This window comes from Euprymna scolopes, chromosome 16, assembly GCF_053919585.1.
Source record: "Euprymna scolopes isolate OS-2025 chromosome 16, ASM5391958v1, whole genome shotgun sequence".
Lineage (NCBI taxonomy): Eukaryota > Metazoa > Mollusca > Cephalopoda > Sepiida > Sepiolidae > Euprymna > Euprymna scolopes.
Genome location: NC_136497.1, coordinates 2820783 through 2835000, shown reverse-complemented (window position 1 = coordinate 2835000; position 14218 = coordinate 2820783).

Here is a 14218-nt window from a genome sequence, read left to right as displayed (position 1 = left end):
TCCTTGGACCTCTACTGTTCTTAATATTCATAAATGACCTCCCCGACAAAACTGCCTCTGAGATGGGTATATATACTGATGACACTACACTCTATAACAGGCACGACAGAAAAACAAATGAACACATATCTAAAGAAATGGCAGAAACACTAGAGGATGACCTCCAATCTTTAGTGGAATGGGGACAAAAATGGATGGTCACAGTCAATGCCGCCAAGACTAAACTAGTTTCATTCAATAATTACAGGAAACCTTCTCTACCACCTATAGCAATGGCCAACGACTCTTTATCTGAGAGTACATCTTTCAAACTCCTTGGCCTAACGTTCACAGGAAACATGAGTTGGAACAATAACATTGAAGGCATTGCCAGGGCCGATGCAAGGAAGGAGGGCTCTGGCTACCGTGCTAGAAAACTACTAACACCCGAAAGTATCCTGTACCTCTATAAGGCAACCATTCACCCATGTATGGAGTATTGCTTTCATATTTGGGCTGGTGCATCGGCTACTAGTCTCTCTACAAATTTTTACTCTGTTTTCACTTATTTAAAATTAATTTTTATAACTGTATTTAATACTGATTATCATTCAAACATGGTAGTGTTTAAATATATAATTAAGCAGTAGTTTTAGTCATTTAGAACTGCTTTAAGGTTTCACTGTTAGTCATTTTTCGGCTAAATTTACAAAGAATTATTACAGTTTATAGATCTCTTTCAGTAAAACAAAGTTATGATGAATTTACTGGTGTTCAAAATCGGAAAACTATAAGGAGGTGAGCGACGCTTTTTATGGCTGGTTTCTGTAGCGACAACGGCGCTTCAGCGACAACGCCGCTTCAGCGACTACTATTGCTACTAATTCACTGCTTTTGAGAAAAGATAAGTAATAAGTGAAATAGAAAGAATGAAAGAATGAAAAGGGCGATAATTGGGAGGTATTTAAAGCAGGCGAGTGTTGTACATTGTTATTACATATGCGTGTGTTATGTTTATCGGGGCAAAAAATAAGACTGAAATTAAACAAAGAGCAAGTGAATTTACTGGAAGCCTGGAAAATCATGGATTACAGTAGAAAAATGCGGGCATGAAAAGTAGTATGGTTAAGCTTAAACATGGAAAAGTAAAGGACTAGTTGGTAAAACTGGAAAAGAAAAGAGTAAGATATTCTAGTAATAAGTATAATAAATTTATAGCTTAAAATATTGCAGCATTAAGAATTTTAAAATTCAGTTTATAACATTATATAATGAAATTGTAATGTTGCAATAGTTTAAGTTATAAGTTTATTATATTTTTACTAGAATATCTTGTCCTTTTCTTTTCCAGTTTTAACAACTAGTCCTTTACTTTTTCATGTTTAAGCTTAACCATATTACTTTTCATGCTTACATTTCTCTATTGTAATTATTAATATTCTTCAATCCATTTAGACTCAGTTACTGCGATATTTGTGTTTGTATATTTTAATTACTTTTTCATTTAAAACAACGCAATTATAACTATATATATACTATATATATAATATATATATGTGTGTATATATATGTGTGTGTGTGTGTGTTTCGCATGTTTATATGTGTGCATATTTAATTTACCCTATTCAGACCTAAACTTATTTTAGATGTTTTTTAGTTTCATACCTATGGTAATTTAGGTAATGTAAACTTAAATAATATATCTATATATGCCAATCATCTAAATAGATACAGTCTTTTTTCCTTTGCCTTTGTATAAGAGCATGTTCCTTTGTACATTTGCTCTTGAATGACTTTAATTCTACAATCTATGCGTTTACATGATGAATGTTAATGTATCTATCAATGTGTTTGTTTGCTTGCATGTAAGTGTGTATGTTTGTATGTATAGAGAAACAGAGATATATAGTTTTTTATTTTATTTTTTTTGTTTTAGACATTGGAAAAATATAAAATATTACAAACTAAAGCTAAGTAAATGTTGAACACAATGAATTGCAACATGGCTGCCTTTCTATACGAATGTAACATTTTGCAGATGTCCGCCAACAGACTCCCGCCAACAGAATTAACAATTGGTCTGCGCATGTGCGAGAACATAATATTATGTCGAGAAAAGCAGGTGAAAAATTACAATTTATTCCATCGTCCATTCTGAAAAGTTTTACAATGAACAGACATATTACTATTGTAAAAATCGGACGAAAATAAAAACTCAAAAGACTGAAGTTATACATTCGGAGATTGTGTTTATGATTATTCTTTCGATTTAATATCTCGTGAGTTGATTTGCTCCGTATTCCAGCGTGGCCCGGGGAATAAGATTGACTTAAAGTATTCTATGTCTGACCTTGAATAATGCAGCCTGCAGAGACTTCACGATATCAAATATAGATACCTAAAATTTATCTATGCATGTATGAGTAAAACAAAATTATTATTATTATTATTATTATTATTATTATTATTATTATTATTATTATTATTATTATTATTTCGTATTACTATGATATTGTGTTCCCTTTTCATCCATAGTGGAAGGTTGGATATAATTATTCAGTAACGCATTGTGTAACATGAAAAATTTCTTTTATATTTTGCCAACTGAAAGATCCTCCAATGCTCTCCTACTAATATCTCTTGAATTGATTTGATAATAATATATAATCACTAGCCGACTCGTATCTCAGCGTGGCCCGAGGAATGAAATTAACCCAATACATTATATAAGTCAACTGAAAGATCTTTCAATGCTCTCTTTCCTTATTTTATCATAACTTGCTGAATGTTTGGTGACAGCTTTTATATTTAATCTCGATAAAAATGATTTGACTTGGAAAACATCAGCAAAATTTTAAGATTCTGAGAGCGTTACAAAATATCAGTTAATTTTAAAGTTGGAGAATAAATTGGACACTACATATTTTTATTTTTTAAGTTACTGATTCGTCTCCATGTGGCAAGAGTAATCAACGATTTATATAGTAGTGTGCTATATTCAAAAGGTATGGAATGATAAGAAAGATTAACTAGGTAGAAAGTACAAGCTGTTTGTGAGCAATATACCAAATTGAGATGCTTTAATATTTGTGAACTATTCTATATTCCTTCTTGTTATTATTTTATGGAATTGCTTTGTATTTTGTGATTTTTATGCGAGCCTTACCCTTAATGGCCTCTTCTAAATACTATATTAATCGGGGGCCAAGTACTCTCGGAGATATAGGGCGCTGTATCCTACTGAAAAAGTAAGCCTAGTTGCGTCACCACTTTTCTTTGTATCTTGTTCCTTTTTCAAATATTTTTAAAACATATACCTTGTTCCGAGTTGTCTGTCGTAGTCCCAATCTGCGTCCACGTTACTTATATACGACGTGTTATCTTAGTGTAGCTATAAATATAAATGTCTTTTTTACATGGAGTTCACCAATTATCAAGTCCCAATGGCCACTCAGGGATAAGGGTTATTGTGTGCACAGTAATCAAAGGGATAGTGTAGCAATAATATTGGAGAAATTGTAAGGTGTCATTACTTGGGGGGGGGCGGTTCATCAGGAATTTGTTTGTGTTGGACTTGAAGACATCCAGGTTGAAACAGGCAAGCGGAACAGAGTTCCACAGGCGTGCAGTTCTAAGAAAGAAGCGTTGTTCATGGTATTTACGTTTTGATTTAGGCACAGATAGGGAGTGGGGAAAATTATTGACGGTGGTTTCAGCTAGTCGGGTGTTTTTCAATTTTTTTTTTAGCCTCTTCTTCCTGGTGTTGGTCTTGGACGAATCAGCAAACTTGGATCAAAGATTAGTTTAAATAAAGCAGTTGAAATTGTGAAGAAACATTTAAAATTATCCCATGTTCGAGTGGCAACATCTCATGGGCCTGATTTCAATTGTGGTAAATTGATTTCCTTACCATCTTTGACAAAAAAAGTGCTTAAACTGATAATTTAAGTAGAATATAGAAAAGTCCTTCAAAACCAGGTTGATCCTTTTTTTTCTCTTCCTATTAGAAGAAAGATTGACTTATAATATGCTGAGTTAATCTGACTTGTGTCTCGTTTGAATTTTCATGATTTACTCTGGTTTTCAAATCTTTGCAATCTATTTAAAACTTAAAATATTAAATATTAATTCAATATTTAAATATTGATCTATTCAATTAAACCATCTATAGTCTAAATCTCACCTGTCTGTTTGCATGTATATGTTATGTTATACATTGAAAACTGCGTATGAACTTTTGTTTTGAAAAAAATGTTATTGTTTTAATTAAAATGACTGTCATTCACCACCTCACTAGATTTATCTATGTTTTAAATAAATAAATAAATAGATTGTTTATCAGAAAAATGACTTCACGTAGTAAAAAAAAAATCTTCTAACAATGCCTACATTATTAAGATCGTTGTATGATTAATACTAAATATTTTACACGCTTTAAGTCATGACCCCCTGCAACTGTGATAAATGTGATAATAAAAATATTGCAAACGCGTACATTAGATGATATATAATTTATCGGGTGATATATAGTTTAGCGATATGGTAAAAATTAAAATATTTCGAAGCTTACGTTTAATTATTGGATGCTAAAACAAACATAACTTATAGGAAGTGTATTTTTATGCAAAAAATGTTGAACATGCAATGAGAGTTGTATAAGTATTTTAATTTTCATTAAAGAGTAGCATGCGGCACCCGGCTTTGCCGCGTCATTAAATACGATTAAATATATATTTTTTATTCATGTAGATTTCGTATTAATAATTACAGAATACATTCTTTAATAAATATATTATTCAGAATACATAGTAGTTATTTCAAAAATTAAAAACAGATGACTTGGGTGGCAGGCGCTGTTTTTGTTAAAGAAGAACTACTTTTGTGCCGTCTATAACAGTATATGTTTGTGTCTTCTGTTTGGCTTTTCGTGGCCTAAAACAAGAAAAGTTTCATTTTAATTTGTTTTTAAGGCATAGGCGTCTATTGCCCTTTTAATTTTTTTTTTTTTTTTTTTTGCAAAAAAATATTGGTTGACGGATTCCATAATTTGAATGCAAGAATCCAGTTCGACCCCAGTAAGTTAGTGGTATTCCTTAATACATAAACTTCTAATTTTTTTCGTCTATCTCAATACTGTGAGGTTTGCTAAAAAGACACCTTCGAAGATTATTTGTGTACCGTTAACTACCTTTGCTGTTTTACGTGTTCTCAATATTGTAAATCATTCAATTTCTTCCAAGTATTTAAATTTACTATCGAAACGTCTGAACTCGAATCGAATTGCATTTTTATTTCTTTATCATGAATTTTTAGTCACATATTTACGCATCTCTTGTTCATTATTTTCAGTCTCCGCAAAACACACTCTGGTTTTGTATTAAATTTTTTTTCTGCAATTGATACATTTGCGTCCTTTCCTATATACTAACCTGGCTGCTCGGCGTTGCCCGGGTGTTTAGAGGTGTGAGTTGCGCAAAAAAAATTAAAAGTGGTAAAAAGCAGGCAGGCTCGAACCGTACCGTAAAGGAGGAAAGGACGTGAAAAAAAAACGTGACGTCTTTGCTGTTGCGTTCATTACGAAACTGGAAGCGGCAAAGGTTTAAAATAAAGCTAGTCAATCGACTTGAAGACATCCAGGTTGTAGTCAGGTGGGAAGCAGGCAGACAGAACAGAGTGTTGGAGTTTTATAGCAGCGCACTGATCTCTCTTCTTGAACATTGTGTCACTTTCAGATATGATAAAACGCTGTTATCGCTCTTAGGATATGTACACCACTGGCCGTCTATTAAATGGTATGCAATAAAAAAAATCAAACCGGTTTTTATCAAACGGCCATGGCATTATGTCGTTTTTTCTAATTCGACAATTTTATCGTTTTACCCATATATTAACATAAGTTTAGCTTACACTGTAATAATTTTCTGTCTTCTTTCTCTATCATTTTCTGTTTTTTTTCTTTAATTCGTCCATTTTCAGTTTATCTCCTTCATCTTTTTTTACTCTTCCATATCCGCTATTACCTTTTACTCTATGTCCTACTGTTTCTTTACTTAATTTCATAATAATCTCCTCCCAATATCCCCTTCTCTTTCTCTCTCTTTCTGATTCCATTACAAAATCTTCTAATCCTCTCGCTCATAATCATACTAACAAAATTTTCTTTCTTTTTATTTGATATTTTTTAAATTTTTTATTGTTTTTCTCATTTCCTTATGTTTTTTCCTTTTTTCTCCATTTGCAATTATTTTTCTGCAGAATTTATCAAATGTCTGATTAAACATATTTCCATTTTTTGTTTCTGATATTTCTAAAGACGTCTGCGAAAATAAACATAAAACAAGAATGTTCAGAAAAACATATTTAGTCATTTAAAAATAACAAGGAAAAGAAACTCAGACTTTAATCATTTCTCAAAGAATATCAGCTAATTTTAAATGTTTTTCAGATTCAGTTCAATATATGCGAAGATTCTTTTCTTAAACACAGATTAACTATGTTAATCATTATTTGCTATTTTTTTTATTTCTATTGTTCTTTTGTCATGTTCTAAATAATATTTTTTTTATTTCTATTGTTCTTTTTCATGTTCTAAATAATATTTTTTTATTTCTATTGTTCTTTTGTCATGTTCTAAATAATATTTTTTATTTATATTGTTCTTTTTCATGTTCTAAATAATATTTTTTTATTTCTATTGTTCTTTTGTCATGTTCTAAATAATATTTTTTTATTTCTATTGTTCTTTTGTCATGTTCTAAATAACATTTTTTTTATTTCTATTGCTCTTTTTCATGTTCTAAATAATATATTTTATGTTAATCATTATTTGTTAGTTTTTTTATTTCTATTGCTCTTTTTAATATTCTAAATAATATTTTCTATTTTTATTGTTCTTTTTTAATGTTCTAAATAATATTTTTTATTTCTATTGTTCTTTTTTCATGTTCTAAATGATATTTTTTATTTCTATTGTTCTTTTTCATGTTCTAAATAATATTATTTATTTCTATTGTCCTTTTTTCTTGTTCTAAGTAATTTTTTTTTTTATTTCTTTTGTTCTTTTGTCATGTTCTAAATAATATTTTTTTATTTCTATTGTTCTTTTTCATGTTCTAAATAATATTTTTTTTTATTTCTATTGTTCTTTTTCATGTTCTAAATAATCTTATTTATTTCTATTGTTCTTTTTTTATGTTCTAAATAATATTTTTATTTCTATTGTTCTTTTTTCTTGTTCTAAATAATATTTTTTATTTCTATTGTTCTTTTTTCATGTTCTAAATAATATGTTTTTATTTCTATTTTTCTCTTTTCATGTTCTAAATAATATTATTTATTTCTATTGTTTTTTTTAGGTTCTAAATAATATTTTTTCTTTCTTTTGTTTTTTTCATGTTCTAAATAATATTTTTTATTTCTATTGTTCTTTTTACATGTTCTACATAATATTTTTTCTATTGTTCTTATTTGATGTTCTAAATAATATTTTTTATTTCTATTGTTCTTTTTTCATGTTCTAAATAATATTATTTATTTCTATTATTCTTTTTCATGTTCTAAATTATATTTTTATTTCTATTGTTCTTTTTCATGTTCTAAATAATATTTTTTTTATTTCTATTGTTCTTTTTCATGTTCTAAATAATATTTTTTATTTCTATTGTTCTTTATTCATGTTCTAAATAATATATTTATTTTTATTGTTCTTTTTAAATGTTCTAAATAATATTTTTTATTTCTTTTGTTCTTTATTCATGTTCTAAATAATATATTTATTTTTATTGTTCTTTTTCATGTTCTTAATAATATTTTTTTATTTCTATTGTTCTTTTTTCATGTTCTAAATAATATTTTTTATTTCTTTCTTTCTTTTGTCATGTTCTAAATAATATTTTTTATTTCTGTTGTTCTTTTTTCATGTTTTAAATAATAATTTTTGTTTCTATTGTTCTTTTTTCATGTTCTTAATAATATTTGTTTTTTTCTATGTTTCTTTTGTCAGGTTCTAAATAATATTTTTTATTTCTTTTCTTCTTTTTTCATGTTCTAAATAATTTTTTTTATTTCTATTTTTCTTTTTTCATGTTCGAAATAATGTATTTTTATTTCTATTGTTCCTTTTTCATGTTCTAAATAATATTTTTTATTTCTATTGTTCTTTTTCATGTTCTAAATAATATTTTTTTTATTTTTATTGTTCTTTTTCTATGTTCTAAATAATATTTTTTTATGTCTATTGTTCTTTTTATGTTCTAAATAATATTTTTTATTTCTATTGTTCTTTTTCATGTTCTAAATAATATTTTTTTATTTCTATTGTCCCTTTTCTCTACTCTAAATTATATTTTTTTTACTTCTATCGTTCTCTGTTCATGTTCTAAATAATATTATTTATTTCTATTGTTCTTTTTAATGTTCTTAATAATATTTTTTATTTCTTTTGTTATTTATTCATTACATATTTATTTTTATTGTTGTTTTTCATGTTTTAAATTATATTTTTTATTTCTATTATTCTTGTTTTATGTTCTAAATAATATTTTTTTATTTCTATTATGTTTTTGTCATGTTCTAAATAATATTTATTATTTCCATTGTTCTCTTTTCATGTTCTAAATAATATTTTTTATTTTTATTGTTCTATTTTCATGTTTCAAGTATCATTTTTTTTTATTGTCCTTTTTACATGTTCTAAATTATATTTTTTCTATTGTTCTTTTTTCCTGTTCTAAATATCATGTTTATTTCTATTGTTCTTTTTTAATGTGCTAAATAATATTTTTTTTCTATTGTTCTTTTTTCATGTTTCAAGTATCATTTTTTATTTCTATTCTCCTTTTACATGTTCTAAATAATATTTTTTCTATAGTTCTTTTTTCATGTTCTAAATAATATTTTTTATTTCTATTGTTCTTTTGTCATGTTCTAAATAATATTTTTATTTTTCTATTGTTCTTTTATCATGTTCTTAATAATATTTTTTATTTCTATTGTTCTTTTTTCATGTACTAAATATTATTTTTATTTCTATTGTTCTTTTGTAATGTTCTAAATAATATATCTCATTTTTTTTGTTCTATTTTCATGTACTAAAAATTATTTTATATTTTTATTGTGCTTTTTTAATGTTCTAAATAATATTTTTTATTTCTATTCTTCTTTTCCATGTTCTAAATCATACTTTTATTTCTATTGTTCTTTTTTCATGTTCTAAATAATATTTTTTATTTCTATTGTTCTTTTTCATGTTCTACATAATATTTTTATTTCTATTGTTCTTTTTTCATGTTCTAAATAATATTTTTTATTTCTATTGTTCTTTTTCATGTTCTAAATAATATTTTTTTATTTCTATTGTTTTTTTTTCATGTTCTAAATAATATTTTTTTTTCATTGTTCTTTTTCATGTTCTAAATAATATTTTTTTTATTTCTATTGTTCTTTTTTAATGTTCTAAATAATATTTTTTATTTCTATTCTTCTTTTTTATGTTCTAAATAATATTTTTATTTCTATTGTTCTTTTTCATGTTCTAAATAATATTTTTTATTTCTATTGTTCTTTTTTAATGTTCTAAATAATATTTTTTATTTCTATTGTTCTTTTTTAATGTTCTAAATAATATTTTATTATTTCCATTATACTTTTGTCATGTTCTAAATAATATTTATTATTTCCATTGTTCTTTTTTCATGTTCTAAATAATATTTTTTATTTTTATTGTTCTTTGTTCATGTTTCAAGTATCATTTTTTATTTCTATTGTCCTTTTTACATGTTCTAAATAATATTTTTTCTATTGTTCTTTTTTCATGTTCTAAGTCATACTTTTGTTTCTATAGTTCTTTTTTCATGTTTTAAATAATATTTGTTATTTCTATTGTTCTTTTTCATGTTCTAAATAATATTTTTTATTTCTATTGTTCTTTTTCATGTTCTAAATAATATTTTTTTATTTCTATTGTTCTTTTTCATGTTCTAAAAAATATTTTTTATTTCTATTGTTCTTTTTCATGTTCTAAATAATATATTTTATTTCTATTGTTCTTGTTCATGTTCTAAATAATATGATTTTATTTCTACTCTTCTTATTCATGTTCTAAATAATATTTTTTTATTTCTATTGTTTTTTTTTCATGTTCTAAATAATATTTTTTATTTCTATTGTTCTTTTTTCATGTTCTAAATAATATTTTTATTTCTATTCTTATTTTTAATGTTCAAAATAATATTTTTTTCTATTGTTCTTTTTCATGTTCTAAATAATATTTTTTATGTCTTTTGTTCTTTTTCATGTTCTAAATAATATTTTTATTTCTATTGTTCCTTTTCATGTTCTAAATAATATTTTTTTCTATTGTTCTTTTTTCATGTTCTAAATAATATTTTTTTTATTTCTGTTGTTCTCTTTTCATGTTCTAAATAATATTATTTATTTCTATTGTTCATTTTCATGTTCTACATAATATTTTATATTTCTATTATTCTTTTTCATGTTCTAAATAATATTTTTTTATTTCGATTGTTCTTTTGTCATGTTCTAAATAATATCTTTTATTTCTATTGTTCTTTTTATTTTTCTAAATAATATTTTTTTATTTCTATTGTTCTTTTTTCATGTTCTTAATAATATTATTTATTTCTATTTTTTTTGTGTTCTAAATGATATTTTATATGTCTATTGTTCTTTTTTCATGTTTAAATAATATTTTTTATTTCTATTGTTCTTTTTTCAAGTTCTAAAGAATATTTTTTATTTCTGTTCTTTTTTCATGTTCTAAATAATAGTTTTTATTTCTTTTGTTCTTTTTCATGTTCTAAATAATCTTTTTTTTATTTCTATTGTTCTTGTTTCTATGTTCTAAATAATATTTTTTATTTCTATTGTTCTTTTTTCATGTTCTAAATAATATTTTTTTATTTTTATTGCTTTTTTCATGTTTTAAATAATATTTTTTATTTCTATTGTTTTTTTTCATGTTCTAAATAATATTTTTTATTTCTATTGTTCTTTTTTCATGTTCTAAATAATATTTTTTATTTCTGTTGTTCTTTTTTAATGTCCTATATGATACTATTTATTTCTATTGTTCTTTTTCATGGTCTAAATAATATTTTTTATTTTTGTTGTTCTTTTTTAATGTCCTATATGATATTATTTATTTCTATTGTTCTTTTTTCATGTTCTAAATCATATTTTTTATTTCTTTTGTTATTTTTTCATGTTCTAAATAATAATTTTTTATTTCTATTTTTTTATGTTCTAAATAATATTTTTAATTTCTATTGTTCTTTTTTCATGTTCTAAATTATCTTTTTTATTTCTATTATTCTTTTGTGAATGTTCTAAATAATATTTCTAATTTTTGTATGCTTTTTTCATGTTCTATATAATATTATTTATTTCTATTGTTCTTTTTTGATGTTCTAAATTATATTTTCTATTTCTATTGTTCTTGTTTCATGTTCTAAATAATATTTTTATTTCTATTCTACTTTTTCATGTTGTAAATAATATTTTTATTTCTATTGTTTTTTTTTCATGTTCTAAAGAATATTTTTATTTCTATTCTTCTTTTTCATGTTCTAAATAATATTTTTATTTCTAATGTTCCTTTTCATGTTCTAAATAATATTATTTATTTCTATTGTTCTTTTTTATGTTCTAAATAATATTTTATATTTCTATTGTTCTTTTTCATGTTCTAAATAACATTTTTTTTATTTCGATTGTTCTTTTGTCATGTTCTAAATAATATTTTTTATTTCTATTGTTCTTTTTTCATGTTCTAAATAATATTTTTTATTTCTGTTGTTCTTTTTTCATGTTCTAATTAATATTATTTATTTCTATTTTTTTTGTGTTCTAAATAATATTTTATATTTCTATTGTTCTTTTTTCACGTTCTAAATTATATTTTTTATTTCTTTTGTTCTTTTTTAATGTTCTAAATAATATTTTTTTATTTCTATTGTTCTTTTTTCAAGTTCTAAAGAATATTTTTATTTCTATTGTTCTTTTTTCATGTTCTAAATAATATTGTTTTTCTATTGTTCTTTTATCATGTTCTAAATAATAGTTTTTATTTCTTTTTGTTCTTTTTCATGTTCTAAATAATATTTTTTATTTCTATTGTTCTTTTTTCATGTTCTAAATCATATTTTTTATTTCTTTTGTTCTTTTTTCATGTTCTAAATAATAATTTGTTATTTCTATTTTTTTATGTTCTAAATAATATTTTTTATTTCTATTGTTTTTTGTCATGTTCTTAATAATATTTTTTATTTCTATTGTTCTTTTTTCATGTTCTAAATAATATTTTTGTATATTTATTGCTCTTTTTCATGTTTTAAATAATATTTTTTATTTCTATTGTTCTTTTTTCATGTTCTTAATAATATTTTTTATTTCTATTGTTCTTTTTCATGTTCTAAATAATATTTTTTTTTATTTCTATTGTTCTTTTTCATGTTCTAAATTATATTTTTTATGTCTTTTTTTCTTTTTTCATGTTCTTAATAATATTATTTATGTCTATTCTTCTTTTTCATGTTCTAAATTATATTTTTATTTCTATTGTTCTTTTTAATGTTCTAAATAATATTTTTTATATCTTTTGTTCTTTATTAATGTTCTAAATAATATTTTTTATTTCTATTGTTCTTTTTTCATGTTCTAAATCATATTTTTTATGTCTATTGTTCATTTTTATGTTCTAAATAATATTTTTTATTTCTATTATTCTTCTGTGATGTTCTAAATAATATTTTATATTTCCATTATGCTTTTTTCATGTTCTAGATAATATTTTTTATTTCTAGTGTTCTATTTTCATGTTTTAAGTATCATTTTATATTTCTATTGTCCTTTTTACATGTTCTAAAAATTATTTTTTCTATTGTTCTTTATTAATGTTCTAAATAATATTTTTTATTTCTATTGTTCTTTTTTCATGTACTAAATCATATTTTTTATGTCTATTGTTAATTTTTATGTTCTAAATAATATTTTTTATTTCTATTATTCTTCTGTGATGTTCTAAATAATATTTTATATTTCCATTATGCTTTTTTCATGTTCTAGATAATATTTTTTATTTCTAGTGTTCTATTTTCATGTTTTAAGTATCATTTTATATTTCTATTGTCCTTTTTACATGTTCTAAAAATTATTTTTTCTATTGTTCTTTTTTCATGTTCTTAATAATATTTTTTATTTCTATTGTTCTTTTGTCATGTTCTAAATAATATTTTTATTTTTCCGTTGTTCTTTTTTCATGTTCTAAATAATATTTGTTTATTTCTTTTGTTCTTTTTTCATGTTCTAAATAATATTTGTATTTCTATTGTGCTTTTTTCATGTTCTAAATAATATTTTTTATTTCTATTGTGCTTTTTTCATGTTTTAAATAATATTTTTTATTTCTATTCTTCTTTTTCATGTTCTAAATAATATTTTTTATTTCTATTGTTCTTGTTTCTTGTTCTAAATAATATTTTTATTTCTATTGTTGTTTTTTTATGTCCTAAATAATATTTTTATTTCTATTGTTCTTTTTTCATGTTCTAAATAATATTTTTATTTCTATTCTTCTTTTTCATGTTCTAAATAATATTTTCATTTCTATTGTTCTTTTTTCATGTTCTAAATAACAATTTTTATTTCTATTGTTCTTTTTTCATGTTCTAAATAATATTATTTATTTCTATTGTTCTTTTTCATGTTCCAAATATTTTTTTTTATTTCTATTCTTCTTTTTTCATGTTCTAAAGATAATTTTTAATTCTATTCTTTTTTTTATGTTCTAAATAATATTTTTATTTCTGTTGTTCTTTTTTCATGTTCTAAATAATATTTTTTTCTGATGTTCTTTTTTCATTTTCTTAATAATATTTTTTATTTCTATTGTTTTTTTTTCATGTTCTAAATAATATTTTTAATTCTATTCGTTTTTTTCATGTTTTAAATAATATTTTTATTTCTGTTGTTCTTTTTTCATGTTCTAAATAATATTTTTTATTTCTATTGTTCTTTTTTCAAATAATAACTAATCTCTTTTCAATCGTTTAACTTAATTAATTTCTGTAAAAAAACTCATCGAATGTGAAGAACAAAATGTGATTAAATGCTTATGGCGGATGTTTAGTAAAGAGGTTGTGCTAAGCATAAACCTCATTATCCTTTATCCTCGAGTGTTAATTGACCTTAATAATTAGTAAACAAATAATATATATAGAGA